Below are 24,716 nucleotides of genomic sequence, written 5' to 3' on the forward strand. Positions count from 1 at the left end.
AACTTTTCCTGGACAGCTTATACCAAAACCACTTAGATTTAAATATGCTTGCTATTCTGGAGGACTGTTTGGAAGTCCTAAAAAATGGCCAAGTCTTGGTTTGCCTATGCTCATTTCACGGGGGGGGGGGGGGAATTTATTTTTTCCCACCACAATACCACTTGTTTTAAAAAACAATGTCTTTAAACATACAGAACAAAGAGCAAAGCGTAGACATAAAAAAACAATGTAAGTACAAAAAATGTCAAAAAGCAGAAAACACCATAATTATTTCTAATGTAACACTGAAGAGTTTAACTCAAGGATATGGTTATCACTAGCTTGGACTGTGGACTCATCCATATTTAGCTCCAAAGACTTGATATTATCACTAGCCACTGCACTGATTACCATGTTTCTCAGGGTACACTGGACTGCAAAGGAGATGTTTGCTAATCTGGTTGCTGGGGCCATCCATTTCATACTTTAAATAATATGGTCTGTTGTAACAATGTCTTCCATTCACAGAAGGCAAAAATAGACCTCTTACTGAAGTCTACTACAGGGAAAAGATATCCCACTTCTTCAGCTTGACACTGTTCCCCTTGATTGCACATCTCTAGCTTCAAAGCAGTAATAATGCACTGCAAAATCCTAAATACTATGCGCTCTTAGCACGTATTAAAAATAGGGCTTATTTTATCTCTCTCTTGCTTCTGTTATGCTGTTCATAACTTCAGAGAGAAGAAGGAACTCTAAAATTGGGGAGTAGTATGGTTGAGGTGGGGGAGCGCTGGTTGGCTGATGTTCTCAGGTAGGTTGGACTGCCGTTCTGTATGTTCAGCTACTGGCTAGGTAGGCTGATCTGTGATTATGCTCTTAGTAAGCACTAACTTAATGAACCCCAAACAAAGCTAAATATACTTCCCAATGTTGCATGGAATTGCCCAATGGCAATAAAACATTCTGAGCAGACTTTGTGCATGGGACATATTGGGGTGCTACATGCCTAGTCTTGTGGAATACTTGATATAACTTAATATCCACTCACCTTATCATGTGTTCTTGGGATCACTGAAATTTTAGTGTTACAAAGGAGTGTATTTGCAGTGCTCTATGACTGATTCTCATAGTGATTACAGTTTTATCAGCTAAACAATTGATAACTTCTCTGTTAGGAAATTCTGCTATAAGAAATGACAGCATTAGAAGTTTTTATTAGGTTCTATGAAAAATAACTTGTGTACAAAGAAAATGATATCCTATGGTCTGTTGTTTTCTGCATTGTGAGCTGTAACATACTGCTTCAGAAACTTAAAAAAAAAACTAGGTAAAAAACCCACATCTGAACTTATACCTTCTTTTAAAAACTTGATCTACTCTGAGCACTATAGAGATGAATCCTGACTGTAATATTCAAACCCTTAGTTACATTTGTGTTTTATTTTCTGAACAACTCCAAAATGGGTCCTAAATGATTTATAAAATACAAATCGATTATGATGATGATGATGATGATGATGATGATGCACTGAAGTTAGTACACCATGAAGGCTTATTGAATACTGAAGAGGCCAAACTGGCCTATAAGAAAGATCAAATGAATAGAAAAGAGACATGGCAAGGAAAAGTATTACATGGTCAATACACACACACACACACAAACTAGCAGGCAAAGCAGATAACAACAAGACCTGGCAATGGCTAAGAGCAGGAAAGTTGAAGAAAGAGACAGAGGGGCTAATTCTGGCTGCACAAAACCAAGCCTTAAGAACAAATGCATATAAAGCCAGAATTGAGAAGACAGCAACAGACAGCAAATGGTGCCTCTGCAAAGAAGCTGAAGGAACAGGGGACCACCTAGTTAGCTGCTGCAAGAAGATTGCACAGACTGATTACAAACAACAGCATGACAAAGTAGCAACAATGGTGCATTGGAATATCTGCAAGAAATACCATTTGCCTGCAAGCAAGAACTGGTGGGACTACAAAACAGACAAGGTAATAGAAAATGAAGAAGCTAAAGTGCTCTGGGACTTTAGAATTCAAACAGACAAGCACCTGCCACATAGTATCCCAGACTTAACCACTGTTGATGAGAAAGACAAAAAAGTCTGGATAGTGGACATGGCAATACCTGGAGACAGCAGAACAGAGGAGAAAAAACTGGAGAAAATCACAAAATACAAAGACCTACAAATAGAAATAGAACGACTATGGCAAAAGAAAGCAAAGGGAATACCAATAGTAATAGGCGCCTTGGGTGCAATCCCAAAACATCTGGAGTACCTCTTGAAGTCCACCGGCATTGATAAAATCACCATCAGTCAATTGCTAAAGGCAGCTTTACTTGGAACAGCTCATATCCTGCAACGATACCTTTAATGCCAACAAACAATAACATCTGCCTATCCCAGGTCCTTGGGAAGGACTTGCTAGGTGGATAAAAATGCCAAATCCAGTCTAAACATCTGGCTGACTGTGCAACCAACAATAATAAAATAACAAAATCATTCAGGCACTGATGACTCCACACAGAATCACTCTCCGAAGTCCTTCTGGAAAAGCCATATTTTTACAAGCCTCAAGAAAGCCATGACAGTGGGAGCAGCCCTGTCCTGGGGGAGCAGGCTGCTCCAGCGGAAACTCCCCCCACCTGCCCGAGCAGCTGCTGCTGTGCCCTTCTTATCATACCTCAGAATGGCCAGGAAGAAGCTATCTGGGAATCTACCTGATTTTTATTATATTGTAATGAATTTGTTAGGTGAATATAAATTTCATCCCTCTGGACAGAAAACAATATGAATAAACAGGAAAAAAATTGGCAGACTGTTGAACTACTAAATCTTGTTCAATTGTTATATTTTGTCACAGCATGCATAACACTACTTCAACATTTTACCTTTGCACTTTGCTGCATGTAGCAAAACAACATAATCAACCATTGGTAGTTGGTGTTTATGTTAGTTTTCAAAAGGTTAAAAAGCTGATTATAATCTAAAATCAGCTTTGCCTGGGGCTTTGGTGGTTCTCTGTAATCAAATTAGTCGGGGGGGGGGCACAGTGTCCTTTAAGACAAACCTGTGGCATTACTTCTTTACTTTAATCTTCATTACCTCAAGATTTTATTCTAAATAAAAATTCATAAAAGATTGGCATTTAATAAACTTTTATGAAATGTTTTATGAAATGTGGCCCATGTAACACCTCTGCTTCGCGAGCTGCACTCGTTGTCAGTTTGCTTCTGGGTGTTATTTAAGGTGCTGATGTTACCTATAAAGCCCTACATGGCACAGGGCTTGGTTACTTGAAGGACCCCCTGTCTCCCATAGTATCTGCCCAGCGGGTTTGATCTGGCAGGGTTGGCATGCTCCATGTTCCATCGACTAAACAATGCCATCCATCTAGACTCTGAAAGTGCGCCTTCTCTGTAGCAGTGCCTGCCCTCTAGAATGAGGTTCCCCTCGAGATTTGAACAGCCTTCTGGTATTTCAAAGAGCCCTGAAAACGTGGCTCTTCGCCCAGGACTTTGTGGGATGAGTGATGGCCCTTTTCTTCCTTTCCTTGTTCCACTGGGGTTGTTTCTTTGCCATCTTGTTTGTGTTGTGTTTTCTGGTACCATTATTTGTTTTTAAATGCTTTTAATGTTTTTACAATGTGTAAACTGCCCAGAGTCACTGGGAGTTGGGTGGCATATCTTCTATTATTATTATTATTATTATTATTATTATTATTATTATTATTATTATTATTAAATATGCATCAGCCCAATTATTTTCATATGATGTGCAATGTACATCATATCAGCCAATTATGAGGGCTTTTTTTTAAACACAACTTTTTATTCTTAACAGATAAATTTCACACCTAAAGCTAAACATTTTAATTGGATATGTTCACTGTCATATCAATATAATATCCCTGCATTGCTGCCAATATTTCATAATGTCTAGTTGCCAATATACTGTGTGCTCGCGCTCGCGCTCTCTCTCTCTCTCTCCAGTATTTATATATATATACTGTATAGGACATAACGGAGATTAGGCCTTAAGAAACTGATTTTATAATATTCTTGAATAGCATAAAACTAATATTCAGTTAGAAGGCCAATTTGGTGTAGTGGTTAAGGCATCAGGCTAGAAACTGGGAGAAACTGAGTTCCAGTCTTGCCTTAGGCACAAAGCCAGCTGGGTGACCTTGGGCCACTCACTCTCTCTCAGCCCTAGGAAGCAGGCAATGGCAAACCACCTCTGAAATCTTGCCTAGAAAGCTACAGGAACTAGTCCAGGCAGTTTCCAGAAGTCAACACTAACTCGAAGGCACCAAAACAACTAACAACAAGATTCAATTAGAAGACCATAGCTACTTTAACAAGAATGTTACCATACAGTATAGAATCCAACAGGATTTCCAAGAAATTACAACTAAGGCATCTGAGACATTTACTGTTCTTTCCTTCTAAAGTGGGGCTACAAGCTTTGAAATAAAATATAATGAATGGTAAAAATGCATGCATTTCATTATGCTTAATAACACAGAACAGAATCCCTAGCAGAAGAATATTTCCCACTGTGCTACACCCAAACTGTATTTAAATTTTTGGCAGAAAAAAATAAAAAGATTTTTATTTAATGTGCATAAAAATACTTTTTAAAAATGTTATTAAAACATTAAGGAGTGTATACCTTCAAAGATGTTATAGACATATATAGCAACAAATAACTGGCAATTTGATGTTCAGTTTAACTTCTGCATAATCACAAAAATGAAGTACATAGAAATTAATTCATTTTAGAAATGCTATATAATAAAGCAATCTAAACCTAAATAAAATGACGGGTTTAAAGTTTTTTTAAAAAGTTAAAATGGCTAAGCTAATAAGAATTTAAACTGGTGCTAAAAGTAATACAGTGATGGCAGCAGATATGCATCCTGGGGCACAACATTCCTAAGTCAAGTGCCATCATCTATATACTACTAAAACTCTCATGTCTGTAACCTTCAATTGGGTGAAACAGTGCCTCATAGGGCAACAATTTTTGAACCAAGGTACCTCAAATGAGCTAATTTACAGAATCCCAAAATCTGGGACCCATTATTCCCATGGTATTGAAATTGGGAGGGAGAAATGGGTCCCAGATTTTGGATGCATTCTGTGGGAGTGAGAGGGAGGAAGGGAGGGAAGAAAAGAGGAAGAGGAAGAGGGAGGGAGGGAAGAAGGAAGGGGAAGGAAGGGAGGGAGGGAGGGAGGGATGGAGGAAAGATTCTGGCGCTCCCTGCCAGCTTCCCACAAGCAAAGTCAGTGGGGAAGCCAGCAGCAAGTTGTAAGTTGCTCACACTCCGACTACTTTTTTGCCCTTGGTCATTCTGTTTTCTCTGTTTAGGGAAGGAAATATCTCTGAAATATCTCTGACACGGGCCATGGGCTGTCTAGTAGAGAATTATATTATCCTTCCCATCCTTTACTGGATCTTTCCCCTATTTGTCATCAGGGTTCCCAAACTGCCTCAGTTTCCTCCACTTTTAGCCTTTGGGTCTTGACTGATGCTTACCTGACTTTGCACCTGTTCATTGATTCCAGAGCTAGGGTCACTAATTTTCACTTGATCCATAGGCTCCAGTGGTTTCTAGTGGAGGAGACTGCAGCCTTGGTGTATGTCTTGATTATCTATTATTGTAATAGTTTTCCTGGCAGGTGTTCTCTATTACTCTGTCCTCCCCTGATTGTAGTCCGGAACAGTGCCACTAGGGCTATCTCTTTGATGTTATTCCCATATTTCATAAAATAATATGGACACAGTTCTTCATGGGTTCCCTACTTGTGCCAGAGCCCAGCTTAAAATACTAGTGACTATGTTCAGAGCCTTCTGGTCACAAACTCCCCAGTATCTCTTTGTTTTTCCTTCTGCAAATCTGTTCATTCCTTACGTTACTCTGAACATGGACTTCCTTCAGTTCCTCATATCAGAACTATATTCTCCATGTTCTGCACATTTAGAAACTGGCCATCTGACTCTGGAATAAGCTTCCTTCCTTTCCAAGTCTCTGTAGAAATGTGATGGCCTTTAGAATGGGTCTAGATCTTTTTTATTTGATTAGTTGGTTAGTGCAAGGTCTAGTTTTTCCACCCCGCTCTTATTTAACTGAAGTTCTAGGTTAACACTAGTATTAAATTTGTTAATTACACTGGCACATATCCACCTAAATCCAAGCCTCCTAACTGGACTTCCTTTCCACCTGAAGTGCTTATACTGCAGGATCTTTGGACGGGGGGCGGGGGAGGAAAAATGTTTGACTGTTTATGTAGACCTTCTCCTATTCTAGCCAGCATCTCAGAACAGATTTCATGGGGGTGGTGGATAGAGTAATTGAGTATGAATCTGGACATTTGTTCTCTGTTGTTCCTATCTCTATTGCCAACATGGACACTCTCCCAATCCCCAGCCTCCTTGACCCAGGAGGAAGGGGTCCTGATTTGACAGACTGTGATGTTGCCCTGTTGGAAAACCTGAAACTTCTTCTTGAGCAGTAATAGATACTTCTTTCCCTTCTGGCACTCTTGTAATAGGTGGATAGAAAGTGGAATTGTCAGCTGGTTGTTTCTTCCAGGAAGGGGAAAGAGAGTCAGGGAAGTGGGAGAGGAAACCTTGAGAGAAAAGTAGAGTAAGAAGTATTTCTCAGATTAATAAAAGGAATGGGGTTTACCAAACAATGAACAGATGTAGACTGTTCCGTCTTCACAAAAAAGGCAAACCTCCTCCAGTCTGCATAAAAAAGCGGGAGCAAATGAACAAAAGTTTTGCCACATTGGGGTGCTTTTACAAAAGTTTCTGTAAAAGCTGAACATAGAATACTTGCTGGAATTCCTGTTGTAACCTTAACCTTCCTTTTAATAATACAATTAATCAGAGCTCTTATATTCTTGTTCCTTGCATTAACTGTTTTTAGCCTAGACTGTGAGGGTAGGTTACACACTAAAGTTGAATCCAAGCAACACTGTCGCTGTTTACGTGGTTCTCTGACAATTCCAGCATTATCTTTTGAAGTGGTGGTATTGCTCCTAAAAGAGCAGGTCTGGAACTTGATGCTGCTCTTAGACTCAAAACTATTGCTCTATTGGCAAGTAGAAGCTATGGTAAAGAGGGCCTTTATCCAACTTTGGCTGGTGTGCCAGCTGTAGTTCTACCTAGGATAGGAGGACCTCACAACTATAACTTATGCCCTCAAAACCACATGGCTGGACTACTGCAATGCACTCTATGTGAAGTTGACCTTGAAGAACACCCAGAAGTTCAGTTATTCCAAAATGTGGGTGATTCATTTATTTGCTGGCACTCACCACCAAAAACATTACACCTTTATTCAGACTATACAATTCAAGATGCTACTTACTACCTCTAAAGCTCTACATGGTTTGTCACTGAAATACTTGTAGGAACACCATCTTCAGGTGGAATTGAACTGCCTGATGGTCATCCTGGGAGAAACTACTAATAAACCTCCTAGGGTACGGTGAACTGCTATTATTAAGACTGGATTGTGTTTTGTCTCAAAGTTGTATTTTTACCTCCTTGCCAAAGTCAGAGGAAATGACACATAGACAGATAGAAAGATCTCAGTTTCATTGGAACATCTGTGAGAAAGCACATGGGCCTTCTAGGCCCAAATTTATAAGGGACAGATTTGTCAGGCAAAAAAAGATTTATTAGTGCTGTGTGGTTCTGTGTGGACTGGAGGTCCTGTTTACATATCAAGGTGACCAAAGGTGCTGAAGGAAATAAGAGATGATCACCAGAGCTAGAGGAAGGAGGGATGTGCAAAGAATTACACCAGAAGGAGCAACCAGAATTGGGAAGGAGTTCTGTGAGGGGACTAGCTCCTAAGGGACTAGATGATGGAGAAAAATAACTAATTTGGAAAAGACAGACCGGGAATAACAGAGCAGAGAAGAATGATCTAGACGCTGGCATTTCAAAAGCGCTTGGACAAAATGTTTTTCCCTCTTCCCCACCTCCTCTTTAACTTAAAAAAAAATTAGGAGCAGGAAAGAAAAATTAAAGCAAAGCTGGTTAAAGAAGGATTGAACATACATCCAGTGTTTAAGTTCAGCAATTGTACAGATAACAGAGTAATTGAAACAATTAAGGAACTTCAAGAAAGTTCTGTAAATAAGTTTATATTAGATTTTTAAGCTATGCTTGTTGTTAAAACAATGTAACATGTAAGAGAAAGACAACCATATATATTGAAGGATAAGCACAAATTATTTACTTTATTTGCATTGTAACAATAAACATCCCATTTCTACAAGGTACATACTATGGAGGCTCATAAATGCTGCTTTTCTGTGGCATTGCCTAAACTCTGGAATAGCCTCTGCTTGAAAGGAGATTGACCTACAGGAAACTATTGAAAATAAAGTTGTTCCAGAGAGATTTTGGTGATTTATGATGCCTAGAATTATTATAATTGTAACTGTGTTTTTAATGAGTTATGGTTATTTATTTTAATTTGTATCAGGGACATTTCATTTTTCTTTTGGTTATTGTGGACTATCAAGAGTTTTTGGACTGAAGTAGATTTAAAAAATCCAAAGAAACAAAGAAACATAGAAACAAACTCTAACTTATTAGCCTAGGTGCTTAGTTTAGGAATCTTAATCTGATGACATTAAGAAATAGCGCATATCTAACTCTAAATTCCCAGATGACTTCACTTAATATGGATCTTTAAACGTATGTGAAAGTGGAAGTTTTGGGGAATCTATATTTCAAATGTTAGGGAGTAGCAGCATTTAAATATGAGTTCTGCAACAACAGTGTTCCAACATTTATTGGAACAAAATATTCTATAATTTTAATTTATGCAGTCACATAAATCCATTAATACAGCTTGGTGATGGTTATTAAAAGTAATACCAAGTTAATAAAAAACCAGCAATATTCCCAGTTTAACGACAGGGCAAGAAACATTATATCTTTATTTAAATCTCTGATGAACCCCAAATGATTCTGCTATTCATATTATATACACAATTGCTCATTTGAAACAGTTAACTAACAAACAGCAAGTTTCACTACTTTAAATCTTCCTTTATTTCTTCAGGCCTCCCTTCTGTGTGCAAGATTAGGATGTGAAGTAGGAGTGGTCATGACCAATAGGTCAGCACAGAACTGGCCTACTTCTGCCTTCTAAACTCAGTGAGGGGGAACTAAGTGTGGCCAAACAAGGAGCTTAGTTGGACTCTACCCAAGAGGCTCAAAATTGCTGACTGTTGCCACATTCTTTCAATTTTAATAAAAGGCCTGGCTTAAACACTTGCTAGAGTGCCAGCTGCATTTACTAACTAAAAAAAGAATACAAGTGAAGCAAAGACATTTACTTAACATATGATCACTTCTTTCATTAGTAATTTTCTCTTCATTGCAACAAACGGCTGTAAATGGATTAATGGCACAGTTCCAGAAAGCATGTCACAGATCTCTCCCGACTATATAAACTGCTCTATAAAACATACTAAAAGAAGCTCACTTGTTCCTAACTTTTATTAATATATCTTTTAAAAGACAAATTTTATATCAAAAGTAATGTACCATTTCAACGCATCTAACTATAAAAATCCCTAATAAAAAGAATGTATTACTATTAAGTGCTGAACAACATCACCATGATAAAATATTTTCAGTACATTTTAACTTTCTTGTTGTGTAAAAAGAATAAAACCGTTTCTCCATTAATATACATAAATAAATGTACTAAAATAATAAATATAAAAATTAAGTCAGAAATATTTAATTAATGCAGCTAATAGATTAATTTAGTGAAAATGGCCACAAGCCAAACTCTAGAACCCTTAAATGGCCTGGTCTTGTGCAAATCATCAAGATTTATTACTTGATTCTTCCTGTGACAATGTTAAACAAGGAACAATAAACAGTGCTTTTTATGAATATCCATAGTATACAGATTTTAAAACTATATTATACTTAAGTCCTCTTTCTTCAGCATTAAAAATGGGTTTTCATTAAGGTTTCAAAATATAAATGTATTAAATTTAACTTATGCAATAATTAGGTAGAATCTGCCTAATGAACGTTGAAAGTCCACAGTACCAGGAAGTTGGGTGGACGAGGGCCCCAACGCAAGCATTTTCTGTTAAATGGGCTCTTCCTCCAGAACAGCTTGTCCTCAGAGGCCAGGTTGGCTTTTTCTCTGATAATACAAGGAAGCTTGTAAAGACCTGGCTGTTTCAAAAGTCTTTTGCCAACTTAAAGGAATTATGTGATCAGTTGGAATGCTTGTCCTAAGTGTAAGAGATAGCACTATGAGTATAATTAGGTTGTAGTTATTGTGATGTTTTAGTCATTATTATTATGTTTTTGATTATGTTGATTATATCCTCTGATTTTTGTAAGCTGCTTAGAGTTGGTTAGATTGAAATGGCATAAAAGTCATAGAAATAAATAAATAAATACATTTTAAGTCATACAACTGATTTAAAAACCAAAGCTTAAAGTAATCTGTTGACAAGTCTATCCAGAACCCAGAAGATTCTGCTTCAGTTAACAAAGGGGAAAAAAAAATAACAAGGTCACACATTCCTTGAAAATAGTTCTGCAGAGCTCTAGATGTCATACAAGACTGTACCACTCTGCTATTCATTACAATAGAGAGATACTGTGCTTCTGTGAGGTCCAAAGCAATTTTGCATCCTTCTGAAGTATACACAACCCTAAAAAGTAGCAACAAGTCAACAGTGATTACTGTAATTATATTACAAGACTCATACAGACTGGGTATAAGTTATTACTGAGGCAGTGCAATTCATTCAACAAGGCCCTCTGGATCCAGTCCTAAAAGCCATAAAGCAGCTGCAGCTGTGTGAAGGCTCATCATAGATACTTCAAGGTCCTCCTGAGGTTGTTTGGGCATGCATGTACATGCAGGAAAGACACTTCTCTGGAACAGGTTTTTAAAAATAAGCTATTATGGAAAATTACTAGCAGTTATCATATGATCATATTTTGAAGTGTTCTATTTAAGAATGTACAGATAAGAACAACACTAAGTCCCATTAGTGTTCAATTCCTTTTTCAACCTACCAATAGTTTTAACCATCTGTCTCAAGAATTACTGTAAAGGATTGAGCAGCAAATATGTGTTCTGTAAAGATTTGTCTAATAAAAACACTATTGAAAGCAAATGGTTCATATCATCTGAGGTCTAACTTGCAATAACTTGTTGCACTGACACTTTATCGCTGGAGGGTTCATTAAAACAAGCAGAAGAAATTGTACATGCAAATGTCATAACAGTATGGCCTTAATTCTAATTCTTCCACCTCTTATTGCTTGCATGTTTTCTTTTGAAGTTTGTATTAGCATTTTAAATGATATTTAACAGTACGTTTATTTTTTCCTCCTCTGTGATAGGTGATGGGTATAACTCAATGAAGCTGCTAAGATGAATTGTTGGCAGAGTGAAGTGGTAGATTTTAATAATAGCTATAAGTGGTAAGTGGTTCTGAGCTCTGAAATCTATATAGCTTTGATGTACTACTCCCTTAGTTATTCACAAGATAGTCTTGAAAGAAAAGACTTTCCAAACACTATTCTAAGTGTTACTATTTGAAACGTCCTTGTATATTTTTTTTCAACACAGATTTCTCCTTCTTGATTCTGACATTCTTTTAAGAGGTCTTTAATACTTAAATTATAAATAAAAACATGGCTGGGTCTATGATATTCAAACACATTTAAAAAGCATGTTATTAGTACTCATAATGCAGAAAGGTGTGGGGCACAATGATTTTTTGCACATGCACCTTTTTCTGTGTTTTGAAAGGAATATAGAAGAAAATGTATCTGACGTGGAGTAAAACAAAAAAGGAGAATATCTAACTTTCTACTTAAATATTTTGTTAAGACAAAGTATCTTAAAAACAATGGAAACTGGCAAGACTTACAATTTATTTGTGAGAATATTTGTGACTCTGTATTTTTTGTAATTTACATACAATTATTTGAATCTTCCTGAAAGGAGCATTAACCGTTCCTGCAGGCAAATTCAGCATTACACAACTAAATGGGGTGGAGATGTGTAAACACATTAGAAATAACACAGCTTTATATCCTTCATAATTTGTACTATATTGCATTTTCTTCTACACAAAATTTTTAAATGTCACATACAAATCAAGCTGCACAGGTGTAAGTCCAGTTTGGGCAGACAAAGAATGTTAAAGCAGTTAGCCCATACTATTTTCTTTGCAGTGAAGAGATGATAATCTGTGCACAGTTGTACATGAACTCTAAAATGAAGCTGCTACTCACTAAGTCCTATGCTCATGTAAACAGACAGGAATAAAGAACATGGCATGTGACCAGTAAATTATGAGAGAGCAACACCTCAAGGTTAGAGGTCCCTGAAGATTTCAACAAATCTCACCAGATATGGCAACAGATTAAGCAAAGAGACAGATTGCCCTCCAACCTTAACCTGTTAAGACCTTTGAAGTCTTACAGTGACCTCTATACTGCTCTTTCATACTAGTTGTTAGTTACACTAATTACAGCCTAATAGTATACTGGTGCCAGACATTTTTTCTAAAGCCAACTAGTGAAATAATATCAGAAAAAAATAACCGCTACAGCGAAATTTCAAGAGGCACATCACAAGCTTTTATCTCCAGTTTATAACAGATCTTGTACTTTTTTATATAAAAAAGGACAATTCAATAATAGCACCATATGCATGCTTTAAATAATCTCTATATCACGATCAAACTGAAGTTACTGTACAAACTCAGATTTGAGGAGGTCAGCTAAATTGACTGAAGTGTTTTCTTAAAATCAAGTGAACTTATATATCTCTGGTATACCTACTCAGAAATATGTCTCACTGAGTTCAATGGGACTTAGAATAAATACAGAATAGCAACTGAAAGGAACCTGTTGTTTCTTTTTTTTTAAAGTATATGTTTTAAATATTTTTCATCAATTTTGGGAATATCTTCTTCCACATTAAACATCATAGCCATAGTGGTTTAGGTACAGAAAAAGTTCATGCCAATCACTATTCTGGAAAACTCAAGAATAGAGATATACTGGATGTATCTAGTCAAGAAATCCTAGCAAAGTTTTGCAGTGTGAGGTGGATGGCTGCGCTGAAGGGAAAACTCACTCTAAAACTGGTGGAAAAAGCTTGAGTGAGAGCACTACCCCTACTGAAGCCTCTCAAGTCATCTCCCACAGGTTCCGTGCTCTTAATATAATTTAGCTTAACAACTCTGTATCTAAAAATGTAAGCTTTTATTATTTATACATACAGACATACATGTTTTATCCTACATTTTCACTGATATTTAAGAAACGTAGAGTAGGGCTACAATTACATTTAAAAATAATGTTTAAATTTTACAGTTAGAAAATAAGTTAAACAAGGAATCCTTTAAAAGCATATTTAAAATAATAAACCTCTTAAAACTCTATGAAGACAAAAAAGAAAGAAAGAAAGAAAGAAAGAAAGAAAGAAAGAAAGAAAGAAAGAAAGAAAGAAAAAGAAAAAGAAAAAGAAAAAGAAAGAAAGAAAGAAAGAAAGAAAGAACGAACCAGTGAACCAAAGTGCCTTTAAATGGGTTGTAGCAGCTTATAAGGATCAACATCAAATATAACTTAACTAAGAAGGTATCTTTGGGACACTCCATAGGGAATAATTGGCAGATGTGGCATCCCCATTACAGCTTAGCTGATAGGTACTTAATAGAGTAGGTGCTTTGCCAAATATCCAGGTCATAAAGCATCTATAAGGCTTTGTACATCAAGACAAGCACTTTCCACAGTGGCAGTCAAACTGGCAATGCTTTCTGATATGTTCACATTACATTACCATCGCAGCAATCTAACCATGGCATTTTGTGCTAGCTGCAGCTTCTGCCCCTCACACACAGCACACTGCAATAATTCAGGCCTATGATTATTTATGCATGGATTTTTAATAGCACATGTAATAAACTCAGCAAGAGTCAGCAAGGCCTAGACATATACTCTAAAATGACTGTCTTTACTCAGAGTAGAAGTGCCACTAAAAGCAAGATAACCATGCTCAAAAATTGATGAACAGGTACTTGTATTTGAAAATGAAGATTTCCTATTTATTTATTTTATTTATTTATATGTCAAATTTATATCACCGCCCAACTCCCCCACAAGAAGGGACTCTGGGCAGTTAACTAATTGACAGAGGACAGCCAACTCAACCTCTGATGTGCCATATTTTTTCAGATACCACTTGTTCTGAACTTCACATGTCACAAGAGAAAAAGAATCAAATGATAAAAATTATAATTAAAAAAAAATGTTGTTATGCTGTGAACCAGATTGCTACTGTTCTACTTGAAAATGAAAACAAAATTCCTCTCTTTACTTTAGCCAATATAAAATGTGACTGCTACTGTTTTCTTGAATATTAATATCCTATAGGAAGTTTTTCTACCCATTTTAAAATTCAAATTCACTCACTCATGTATCTTCTTTATTTTCTTATTAAGTAATAGTATTTAGTATCGGGATATATAAACAACAGACATATTATTTATTAATTTATTATCTGTTAATTAAAACCCCTTTCTAAGTATTTCCACCTTTAAAAGTTAGATGGATGTCTGCTCATGAGAGGAATGCTTGTCTAACAGCACTGCAATTGTAGAGTACTCCCATCCCCAGACATTTTATTTATTTATATTTATTTATATTTCAAATTTAGATACTGCCCATCTCACAAAAAAGTGACTCTGGGCAGTTCACAATAAAACAGCAATAAATATTAATTAAAATACATAAAAACAATATAAAATACAATAAAGATAGAATAAAAAACCAAACACATACGCAAATAATATCTTCCAAGATGTTGATTATCAGTAAGATGTTAAAATATGGGAGCATCTTCAAGGTGCTCCCATATGTTACCAACCTCCCCAGGGTTGGTTTCCCCTTTTTCGCCCCATGTCAGTTGGCAGAGCCAGGTCTTGACTGCTTTCCGGAAGGACAAGAGAGTTGGGGCCTGCCTCACCTCTAGAGGGAGAGTATTCCATAGGGAGGGGGCCATGGCAGAGAAGGCTCTCTTTCTGGACCCTGCCAGTCGACATTCTTTCATTGATGGGGTCCGCAGCATTTTAATTTAGATTATAACATCATTACTACAGGTAGTCCTCGAGTTATGACCATTCATAAAATGACTGTTCAAAGTTATGATGATGCTGAACGAAGGGATTTAGACTGGTCCTCAAAATTCCAGCCATTGCAGTGCCCCTGCAATCACATGAACAAAATTCGGATGCTTGGCAACCAGCTCGCGCTTACAACCAGTTGCAATGTCCCACGGTCATGTGATTGCCACTTGTGACCTTCCATGCCAGCTTCCCACAAGCAAAGTCAGTGGAGAAGCCAACAGGGAAGGTTGCAAATCATTTTGGTAACTCTCCCCCACCCCTCAGACCTTTCTTTGCTTGCACACATTGCACCCTCCTTCCCTCCTTCCCTCGCTCACACCCACCAGTGCCCTCCTTCTCTGGACCTCCCTGTGCTTGCACACAACCTGCACCCTCCTTTCCAGGCCTTCCTACACTTGCACATACCCCTCATCCTCCTTCCCTAGCATCCCTGCACTCATGCTGTTTGCATTGCACCACACCACCCCCACCACAACTTGCACACGGCTTGCACCAAGCCTCCCCCACCCCCCTGCAGCACCCCTGTGCTCCTTACCTCGGACTCCTGCTGCTTCCCGCTTAACAACCTGCACGTCTTGGGATTACAACGGCAGCCAGGACTGCCTGGATTGCCCTCACTAAGCAATGCAGTCATGTGACATCTTGCTTTACCACATCGCTTAGCGACAGCAATCCTGGTCCCAGTTACCATCATAAGTTGAGGACTACCTGCAATGTTTAGATGCTAGCATAGGTCTGCCTTTTAGTCCAAGCTTAAAACAATCAGTTTTATGTCTTTAACTGGTTTTGTGTGTGTGTGTGTGTGTGTGTGTGTGTGTGTACTTCTGTTATTTCTATTACTATTGTTTGCAAAATGAAAACTGCTTCATCAGCATTATGAGTCTCATTGTTCCCAAAGTGACAGTCTGTCCCTTAACTCCATCAGTGGGGTGAGTTATGCTATTCTATACTTGCAGATCACTACATATTAGGATATGTACCTTTCTGACTTACATTTTTTGTAATTTTTAACAGAAATTGGCATCATAAAAAAACAAAGACTTACATATTAATTGTAACAGACAATTATGGAACAGAACAATATTGCTATTATTTTCATACCTGGCACTTTTCTTAAGTTATGCATTCTGTCATGGTAGTTTACATTATCTTGAAATGGGAACAGAGTGTCTACTGCTTTCTAAGTTAAATTTACAGCCATTTATGTTCTGACTCCCATGAATGTTAAAAGAGGCAGCACAGGGAGTGTAACAGGACCATTGTCCTCTCTCAAAAGCTTGTACTGTATGTAAACTAGTGAATAACTGAGCAAGATTTCCCTGCTAACCTGGGAAGTCCATGAAATAATTCCTATCACTCTAGCTAGATCTATGAAACATTTTAATAACTTTTTATTAATCTATGTAAAATGTATTCATTGTATGAAGTGAATAAGATGAACCAGTGTACAATGCTGACTTAGTACTAGATATTTCCAAGCATCTAGGTATGTATGTATGTATGTATGCATGCATGCATGCATGCATGCATGCATGTATGTATGTATGTATGTATGTATGTATTTACAAGGATTTATATACCATCCTGCTCCCAGGACTCCAGACAGCTTATAATGTAAAAATAAAATACACAATTCATGATAAATCCAATAATTCCTTCTGTATTATTTGAGCAGTAATCTAATTATAGCAATACCCCAAACTTTTTTTACTGAGGATGACACAAGCATGCATATAAAATTAGCTGTATTTGCATACACAAAGTCTGACACACTGAGTCCCAGCACCTTTATTTTCCTTTTGTTATTTAAAATGAGTTGCAGCTATCAGCATATCTGAGAAAAACGAAAATGGCTATCTTAATTATGATTGCTTCTGCATGTATTTATTTCTGCTTTTATTTTTTTCTATATGTACAGTATATATTAACCCAAAAATGGAAATGAGAAGGGTGTGTGTGTGTGTGTGTGTGAGAGAGAGAGATAAGTTCAAAGGCTAAACTGTAGGGCTCTGCACAGCATTCTAAAGAGGTCCTTTGCAAAGTCTGTTACTTTGAGCGAAAGACCCCTCCTCCAAGCAGTCAAGCAGCCACAGCCTCCAGAAGGCTCATATAGCTGCTTCAAAGGCTGTCCCTGGTTGGGTGTGTGCATGTGGATGTACAAATGGTGTTGTGTGTGCATGTGGATGTACAAATGTTGTCCTGATGATGCTCCCCGAGCAACCTGCCAATTAACATCAACTCTTGGACTATATTTATTTCTTATTTATTCAGGACTATTTTATATTGTATTTCTAACTGATTTTAGCTTCTCTGTAAACCACCCAGAGTTGTTTTTTAACGAAATGGGCAGTGAGAAATTTGATAAATGAATAAATAAATAACTTTCCACTGGGTCACCAGCAAAGCTTGTCTGCATCATCCTCTGGCTCTAAACAAAATACTGTAGTACACTATAAAAGTACTTTGTCATATAATGCACTCAGATTTCCTAGGTTAAATGTATCTGTCACAGGCATAGTTCAGAATTAAATCACACAGGCATAGATTAATAGGAAAGGTATATGGCAGTTTCTTTTGCGCTATTGTTTTAAGTTGCCCATACGTTCAAATAAATATTATGGCATAGGTTTACATTAGTTCACATTTCTGAAATAAACTATTACAACTGATAAATGTCCATTTATTATTTTCTTCACAATGTTTTAGGGCAGTCAGGTATTCTAAATTGGATTGCTCAATTACTGGAAGAAATTAAGTACTATATTTTGAAAAAAAGAAAAAAAATTGATCATATTGGGCCCTATTGGTTTCAATACTTTAATATTTTGGTCCAAATTATTTACAGTGATGTATAACAAAAAAATTATAAAAACTAAAAAAAAAAAATCAACATTCCAAAAGCCCACTGTGTTTCAGAAAAAAATGTGTTTGCAATTTACAAATTTACATTTGTAAATTTGTAAATTTACAAAGCATTTACAAATTTCTAAATTGCAAAAGAGTATTTTCTTCTCAGAACTATCTTTTGTTAAAGTAAATTGTTATGATAATCATAAAGGGTGCTGAGGGCAAAAAACCCTGAATGTTTTTATATTCATATATATTTTAATTTGCCTTGAATAAAAAAAAGAGAAGTCCTGCTGATTCTGAATGCAACCTTTCCTAGATATATCTGAAGAAGCTGGATTAGTTAATACTAATTAAAGCAAAGAAAGCCAGTTCGGTGTACTGGTTAAACCACCAGACTAGAAACCAAGAGACTGTGAATTCTAGTCCTACCTTAGGCACAAAGCTGCAGGGACTTGTCCACACAGTTGCCAGGAGTCAATACTGACTCGAAGGCAAAGGAAGGAAGGAAGGAAGGAAGGAAACATAATGCATTTTATGTAATTTCTTTACCAGAACAGAAACACGTACATCTTCAAAATTCTGAATATCTCAGAAACTGTTTCTTTCTCAGATCCCAGGCTGTAGACAAAGAGCACCACCTCATGATCAGAATATATGAAATATTTTTCATGTATTAATCTATTATAGTCTGCAACAAACTGTGTGCATCCTAATGAACTGTTTCAGCATACCTGTAGAAAATACATGTGTGCATTGTGGAGAAGGGGAAGGAATACTTTCCACTAATTATGGCTGCAGTCCAAAAGCCTATTTTAATAATGACATAAATATCAGTAACTCATTGATAGTTACTCTTGAGTTTATTTTCTTAGGCTCGCACTCTGATGTCTGAAGTCCTTAAAGTGGTAAGCGTGCCTGGCTTTAGCCCATATATTGTTTCTCCTTACAAGAGACTGGGGTTGTGACAGACTAGTTGCAACCGCTCCTCTGTTACCTTGATTCTCATCTACCATTCATTTTTCAAGGCTTAGGGCTGTGCATTACTTAGAAAATATGGTACCATATTTATCTGAGGAAAGAAATATTACAAAGTAGCATTAACATGACCATCTATGATGGATTCTACTTTGTTGTTGTTGTTGCAATAAAATGTGAAAAAGTCCATGAAAACATTCCTTTCTATTATGCACTGAGTCAAGGATGGTCTAGTAGTGGGTTTCTGTACTAGACAGTGAACTGGGCTACGTGACTTCCAAGATCCCTTCCAATCCTTACATTCTATGATTCTATGAATATACTTGCAACAGAACCTGAAAGTTCATATGTATTTTCAAAACTGAGTTATAAAAAGTATGGTTGCCATAAAACAAATAATGTATTTTTAAAAAGTTTATCATTTTTAGAATGCATCCTGAATATATGTCAGTATACTACATATATCTCTAAGTTGGTGGGATTTCGGCAACAACATAGCCTTTAGATCAGTGTTGTCCAAACTTGGCCACTTTAAGATGAGTGGACTTCAACTCCCAGAATTCCCCAGCCAGCTTAAACATAGTCTAATGTGAGCATGCTTGATGTGAGAACAACTTCTCACAAAGTCACAAGCAAACAGCCACTGTGTCCATTACCAAAACAAAACATAGATAGAAGCTGACTTTCCCCACAAAGGAGATTGGCTTCTAGCCATTACATCATATTGATGGAAGAAAGAGGAACAAAAAGTTGAACCTTGATTTCACTATAAATAGCACTTGCATTTCATACACAGAGTAATTACAGTCCTCTGATAATGGCTTTATTAGTTTTTCTACAATAAACCTATTTATCCTTGGATGCCTGTTCATATGTTTCCAGTCTAGTTTGCCAAGAGAATCATTAGGGTGCGGTGGAGGAGCCACAGAGAGAAGGATGTAATGTATAGATTTGAATAAAGCTGGTTTGATCTTGTGGAGTTTAGGAATATATCCTCGTATACGCCCAGAACTAGATATGTGAGTTTAATTGTAAATTAAAAAGCTAAATGTATGTCAGAAAGTATGAAATGATGTCATCAAGGGTGTTGTGAGTATACATACAAATAGCAGTGAATGGCAGTAATGAAAGAGTCATAGATAAGTTTTGGGAAAAATGGTATTAAAAGCAAGTTATTTCTTCTCATTATAAATGTAATATAGCACAACTGTAGAAAAATAAAGGCAAGTAACTTAAGTATACTTGTTAATTATAGCTGGAACAGCAGATAATACTGGCTTGCAAAAATAATCAGTTTTGTAGTCTGTTTTACAAAACAGATCAAACTTCATATTTCAGTTCAAATTCTGATGCATGATATGCATTTATCCTTACAGGAAATCTTTAGAAATCTTAAAATGTGGAGTTTCAGAAACTCTACTTGGCTTTTCTAAAACAGTTTGCCCAACTCACAGTAAAAAAGGATTTCTTGCAGCTCAAGAGACATAAAGCTAATTCACACTTGCAGTTTGCAAGTCCACTAATCCACAATCAGATGAAGTGTGAACTCAGCTGCTCAGGAGTAATTGTCCCCTAATCCTTAGCAATTTGCACTTCATTAATGAAGTGAGAATTAACCCTTACTACTATCCTGATGAATTGCATGAAGGGGTTGCTCAGGTTCTGATAGCTCCACCTCTATTATTTGGGGTGGAGGCAACAGGATAATTTTAGCTTTTGTTATTATACTTTCTCTGTGAAAGAGAACATATACTGTAGAGAACATATTTGACTCACAATGTTCTAGGTGTTTCACATCAATGGTTAGCACAGATACAGCAGTACAAATAGAATAGGAAAATTTAGTAATTAAGGATAAGCAATATACTTCCTGACAATGTGTTAAATACGCTCATTTCTCTCAGAGGAACTGATGGTGAGATAATACTCTATTAACAAATGAAAAGAAGCGCTAGTAACTGACTGTTCCATTCCTATAGTAATATCCTCAAGAACAGTGGTACAGGGATCAAATTCAGCGAGTTTAAGGTAAGCAAAGCACTCAGGTAAGCAAAGAACTTTCTAATCAATAAGTAAATGAGCTTTTACCAATATACTGATGGAGACTACCAATATTGTCATATGCAAATACTTCAATAGGCTTTAATCCTCTGTTATTATTATTCTTGCTGTTGTTGCCATTATGTTTTGGCTCACCTGTAAACTGTAATAGCATACTAATACACGCTATTTATAAAAGAGTGAACAATTATTTGGAAATCAATGAGAATGACTAGCCAATTTCTAAATATTATTTTTTTCATTATTTTGAACTTTTTTGAGCTGTAAGGGCATTTGTATTGAGTCCCCCCCCCCCCCCCCGCCAAAAAGAATTCATAAGGTCTCCTCTATTTGTTTCTGTACAGGAGAGCAGAATGATGAGGTTGGACTTCCAGATTTTGGCTAAAAAAATCCAAACATCCATTCCACTAGATGACAGCAAAGAGTAAGAATTTTCTAAATCTCTTTGCTGCCATCTAATGGTCTAAATATTGTCTGTTTTCTGAATGACAAATATTTCATATATCAGTAAAATTCTAGCAACATAATATTTTTCATTCTATCTTTATCAGTGTGAAACTTCCCATTGTATTATATTTTCCATTAATCTTCCTCTTCTGTATCCTGCTGTATTAATATCAAACATATTATATTCACCAGGATTTTTTATACAAATTCCTGCTTTATACAATTTCTATTAAATTCTACTTACAAGTTTACCTACATATGAATAGCCTTGTGAATCAGGCCAAGACCCAATTTATTTCTTCTTGTGGACAACCAGATGCCTCCAGAGGGCTTAGAAGCAGGGTGATACAATTCCAGTGATATCCAACTGAGTCAGCTACTAGGTTGTCAAAACTAATGGACCTATCCTCCATTAAGTTATTAATCTTCTTTTATAGCTATCCAAGTTAGTGGTGATTATTGCATCAAGTTAATTATGCACTGTTTGAATATGTATTTGTTTGGTTCATTCTAAAAGCTCCTACAGTCAACTTAATAGTATGATCTGAGCAGGGACAAACCTCCTCCCCTTCCGCCTTCTCCAAGCTATGCATGATTTATTATGATTTTATTCTAACAACATCTATAAAGACACTGAAGATGGAAACAGACATGGAAAAATAAGCTTCTAAAAATAGACTTCTAAAAAATCTTCGAACTCAGAAGGAGGTTCTTGAGTTGGTACTATATTTTAAAGGATGCAAATGGACAGATAGTAACTGATTCAACAATAAGCAAAGATGCAAGGATATACAGAAATTCTGTACAGTAGAAATGTCAACATCCAAGATGTCTTAGAAGGTATTCGTATTTACAAAAATCTCTAGTATTTGAAGAAGAAATTAGATCAGCACTTTGGTCATTACCAAGTTGGAAGGCTACAGAAATTGAATTGATGAAATATCTACAGAAGTGTGGCAACAATAAAAGAAGAACCAGTAAAGGTTCTAACCAAAGTATGCCAGCAAATCTGGAGAACAACTTAGTGGCCACAGATTGGAAGAGGTCCATCCACCTATCAATACCAAAGAAAGGAGACTTAGCAGATTGTGCAAACTATTGTTCAATATCCTTAATTTCACACACTAATAAAATAATGCTTAGAATCCTCCAAGGCAGATTACAGCCCTATATATTTATGTTGGTTTTAGAAAAGGCCAAAGAACAAAAGGAACAATTACTGATGCATGCTGGATAATTGAGAAAGCTAAAGAATACCAGAAAGCTAGTATGTACTTCATTGACTATAGAAAGGTCTTTGTGTCAACCATTTCAAGCTGTGGAATGTCCTTAGAAAAATGGAAACCCCAGAATATCTCACTGTTCTCATGAAAAACTTAGACACAAAACAGGAAGCCACAGTCTGGATGGAACATAAAGAAAGAGACTGGGTTCAGCTGGCAAAGGAGTGAGACAAGCCTGTATACTCTCTTCTTATTTATTCAACTTATGTTCTGAATGTGTATTTAGGGATGCTGGATTGGAAGAAGATGAGCATAGTTTTAAAGCTGGAGGATGAAACATCTATTATCTGTGCTATGCCGATGACACTTACCTGAGAGCTGAAAATGCAAATGATCTGCAAACTCTAGTAACAAAAGTCAAGGAGCACAGTGAAAAAATGGGACTAAGATTAAATATAAAGAAGAGCAAATTAATTAAGGTACAGTAACTAGCCTTAAGAATTGACAGTATAAATACTGAAGTGCCGGATAGCTTATGGCTTTTAGGATCAACTATCAAACCAGCAGTCAAGAAATACACCACAGACCAGCACTTGTTAGAGGTGCAATGAATGGCTTGGAGAAAAATATTCAGATGCCATGAAGTGTCTATACCTACAAAGATAAGACTTATGCAGGCAATGGTTTTCCTTGTTATACCCTATGAAAGTGAACGTTGGATTTGAACAAGCAGGTTAGAAAGAATATTGATGTTTTTGAACTTAGAGGAAACTCCTTAGAATACAATGGATGACCAAGAAAACAAATTATCTACATGGATCATAGACAAATTAATCCTGGTTCTCACTTGCAGTACAAATGACCAGGCTCAAATTATGACATTTTGGATATTTTATACAAAGGCCTATTTGTCTTAAGAAGTCTATAAGGTTGGGAAAGTTGGAAAGAAAAAGAAAAGGATGACTAGTAGCAAAGTGAGTAGACTCAATTATAGTGGTGATAGGTGCAGTGTTGGAAGACTTGAAGGGCCAGGTTGGAGACATATCATCCTGGGGAAGTCAATGTATGTGGTTACTGTCAACACCAACTTGATAGCACATAATCAGTCAATCAAATCAATGCAAGCATTTACATACTTCAATCATTTACCCTCTCATTCACCTTTTTTCTATATCGCAAAACTCCAGCCTTTTCTAATAAAGAAAGTTTTCTGGCCCATTGATCATTTTGCTTGTACATGAAATGCAAATATCTCTAGCTCTATTACACACAAATTAAATTCTACTTATAACTTTTATTTGTGTCTTTATAATTATTTTGCCCTTCTACATTGTGGTAACTCAAAATTAATGAAACCAGTGAAAAAATAAGTACACTGCAAACTAAAAGAAATAAGCAGAATTGCATCATATATGTCCTAAAGAATTTCTCCTATACAAGTTAACTAGAGAAATATCAAAAATTGAGCAATAAAAGTTTTTCAGTTTCACTGAAGGCTCCAATATAAAATCAAATCAAAGGAAAAAAGGTTGATTATTACATTTTTAACCAATAAAACAAAATTTAAAATCTTTATTATAGACATTGAATAATATTTTATACAGCTTCATATTAAAAGTTTAAAAATGCAAAAAAAGGATTAAGAGGAACAAAGAGGTAATTGCTGAATGAGCACATACTCATTCAAGTGCAATACAAATAAAATACAAACAAAGTGGGCTAAAGAGGAATATGAGTGCAATCACATAGATACTAAGGAAAGTAAAGTAAAATTTAAGAGGTGAAGTACAGTATTAATAATATTAATAAACTAAAATATATACTTATTTGGATATTAGGACACTAAATTGATGACCTACTAACATACTAAAATATCAAAATGCTATTCAATAAGCTAGTAATCTTCTGCTGGCAAACAAATAGCTTATTTCAGGAACAGAGATTGCGTA

At 36.3% G+C, this 24,716-nt stretch overlaps 1 protein-coding gene across 5 annotated transcripts in view; it reads right to left on the reverse strand.

Annotated features, from left to right (window-relative positions):
* The window catches only part of ARB2A (ARB2 cotranscriptional regulator A), a 278,187-nt gene that overhangs the window by 65,080 nt on the left and 188,391 nt on the right, over positions 1-24,716 (reverse strand). The gene's annotated exons all lie outside the window — the stretch shown is intronic.

This window comes from Python bivittatus, unplaced genomic scaffold, assembly GCF_059951505.1.
Source record: "Python bivittatus isolate LINGU-HERP-01145 unplaced genomic scaffold, Pbiv_v1 ctg000850_np1212, whole genome shotgun sequence".
Taxonomy (NCBI): domain Eukaryota; kingdom Metazoa; phylum Chordata; class Lepidosauria; order Squamata; family Pythonidae; genus Python; species Python bivittatus.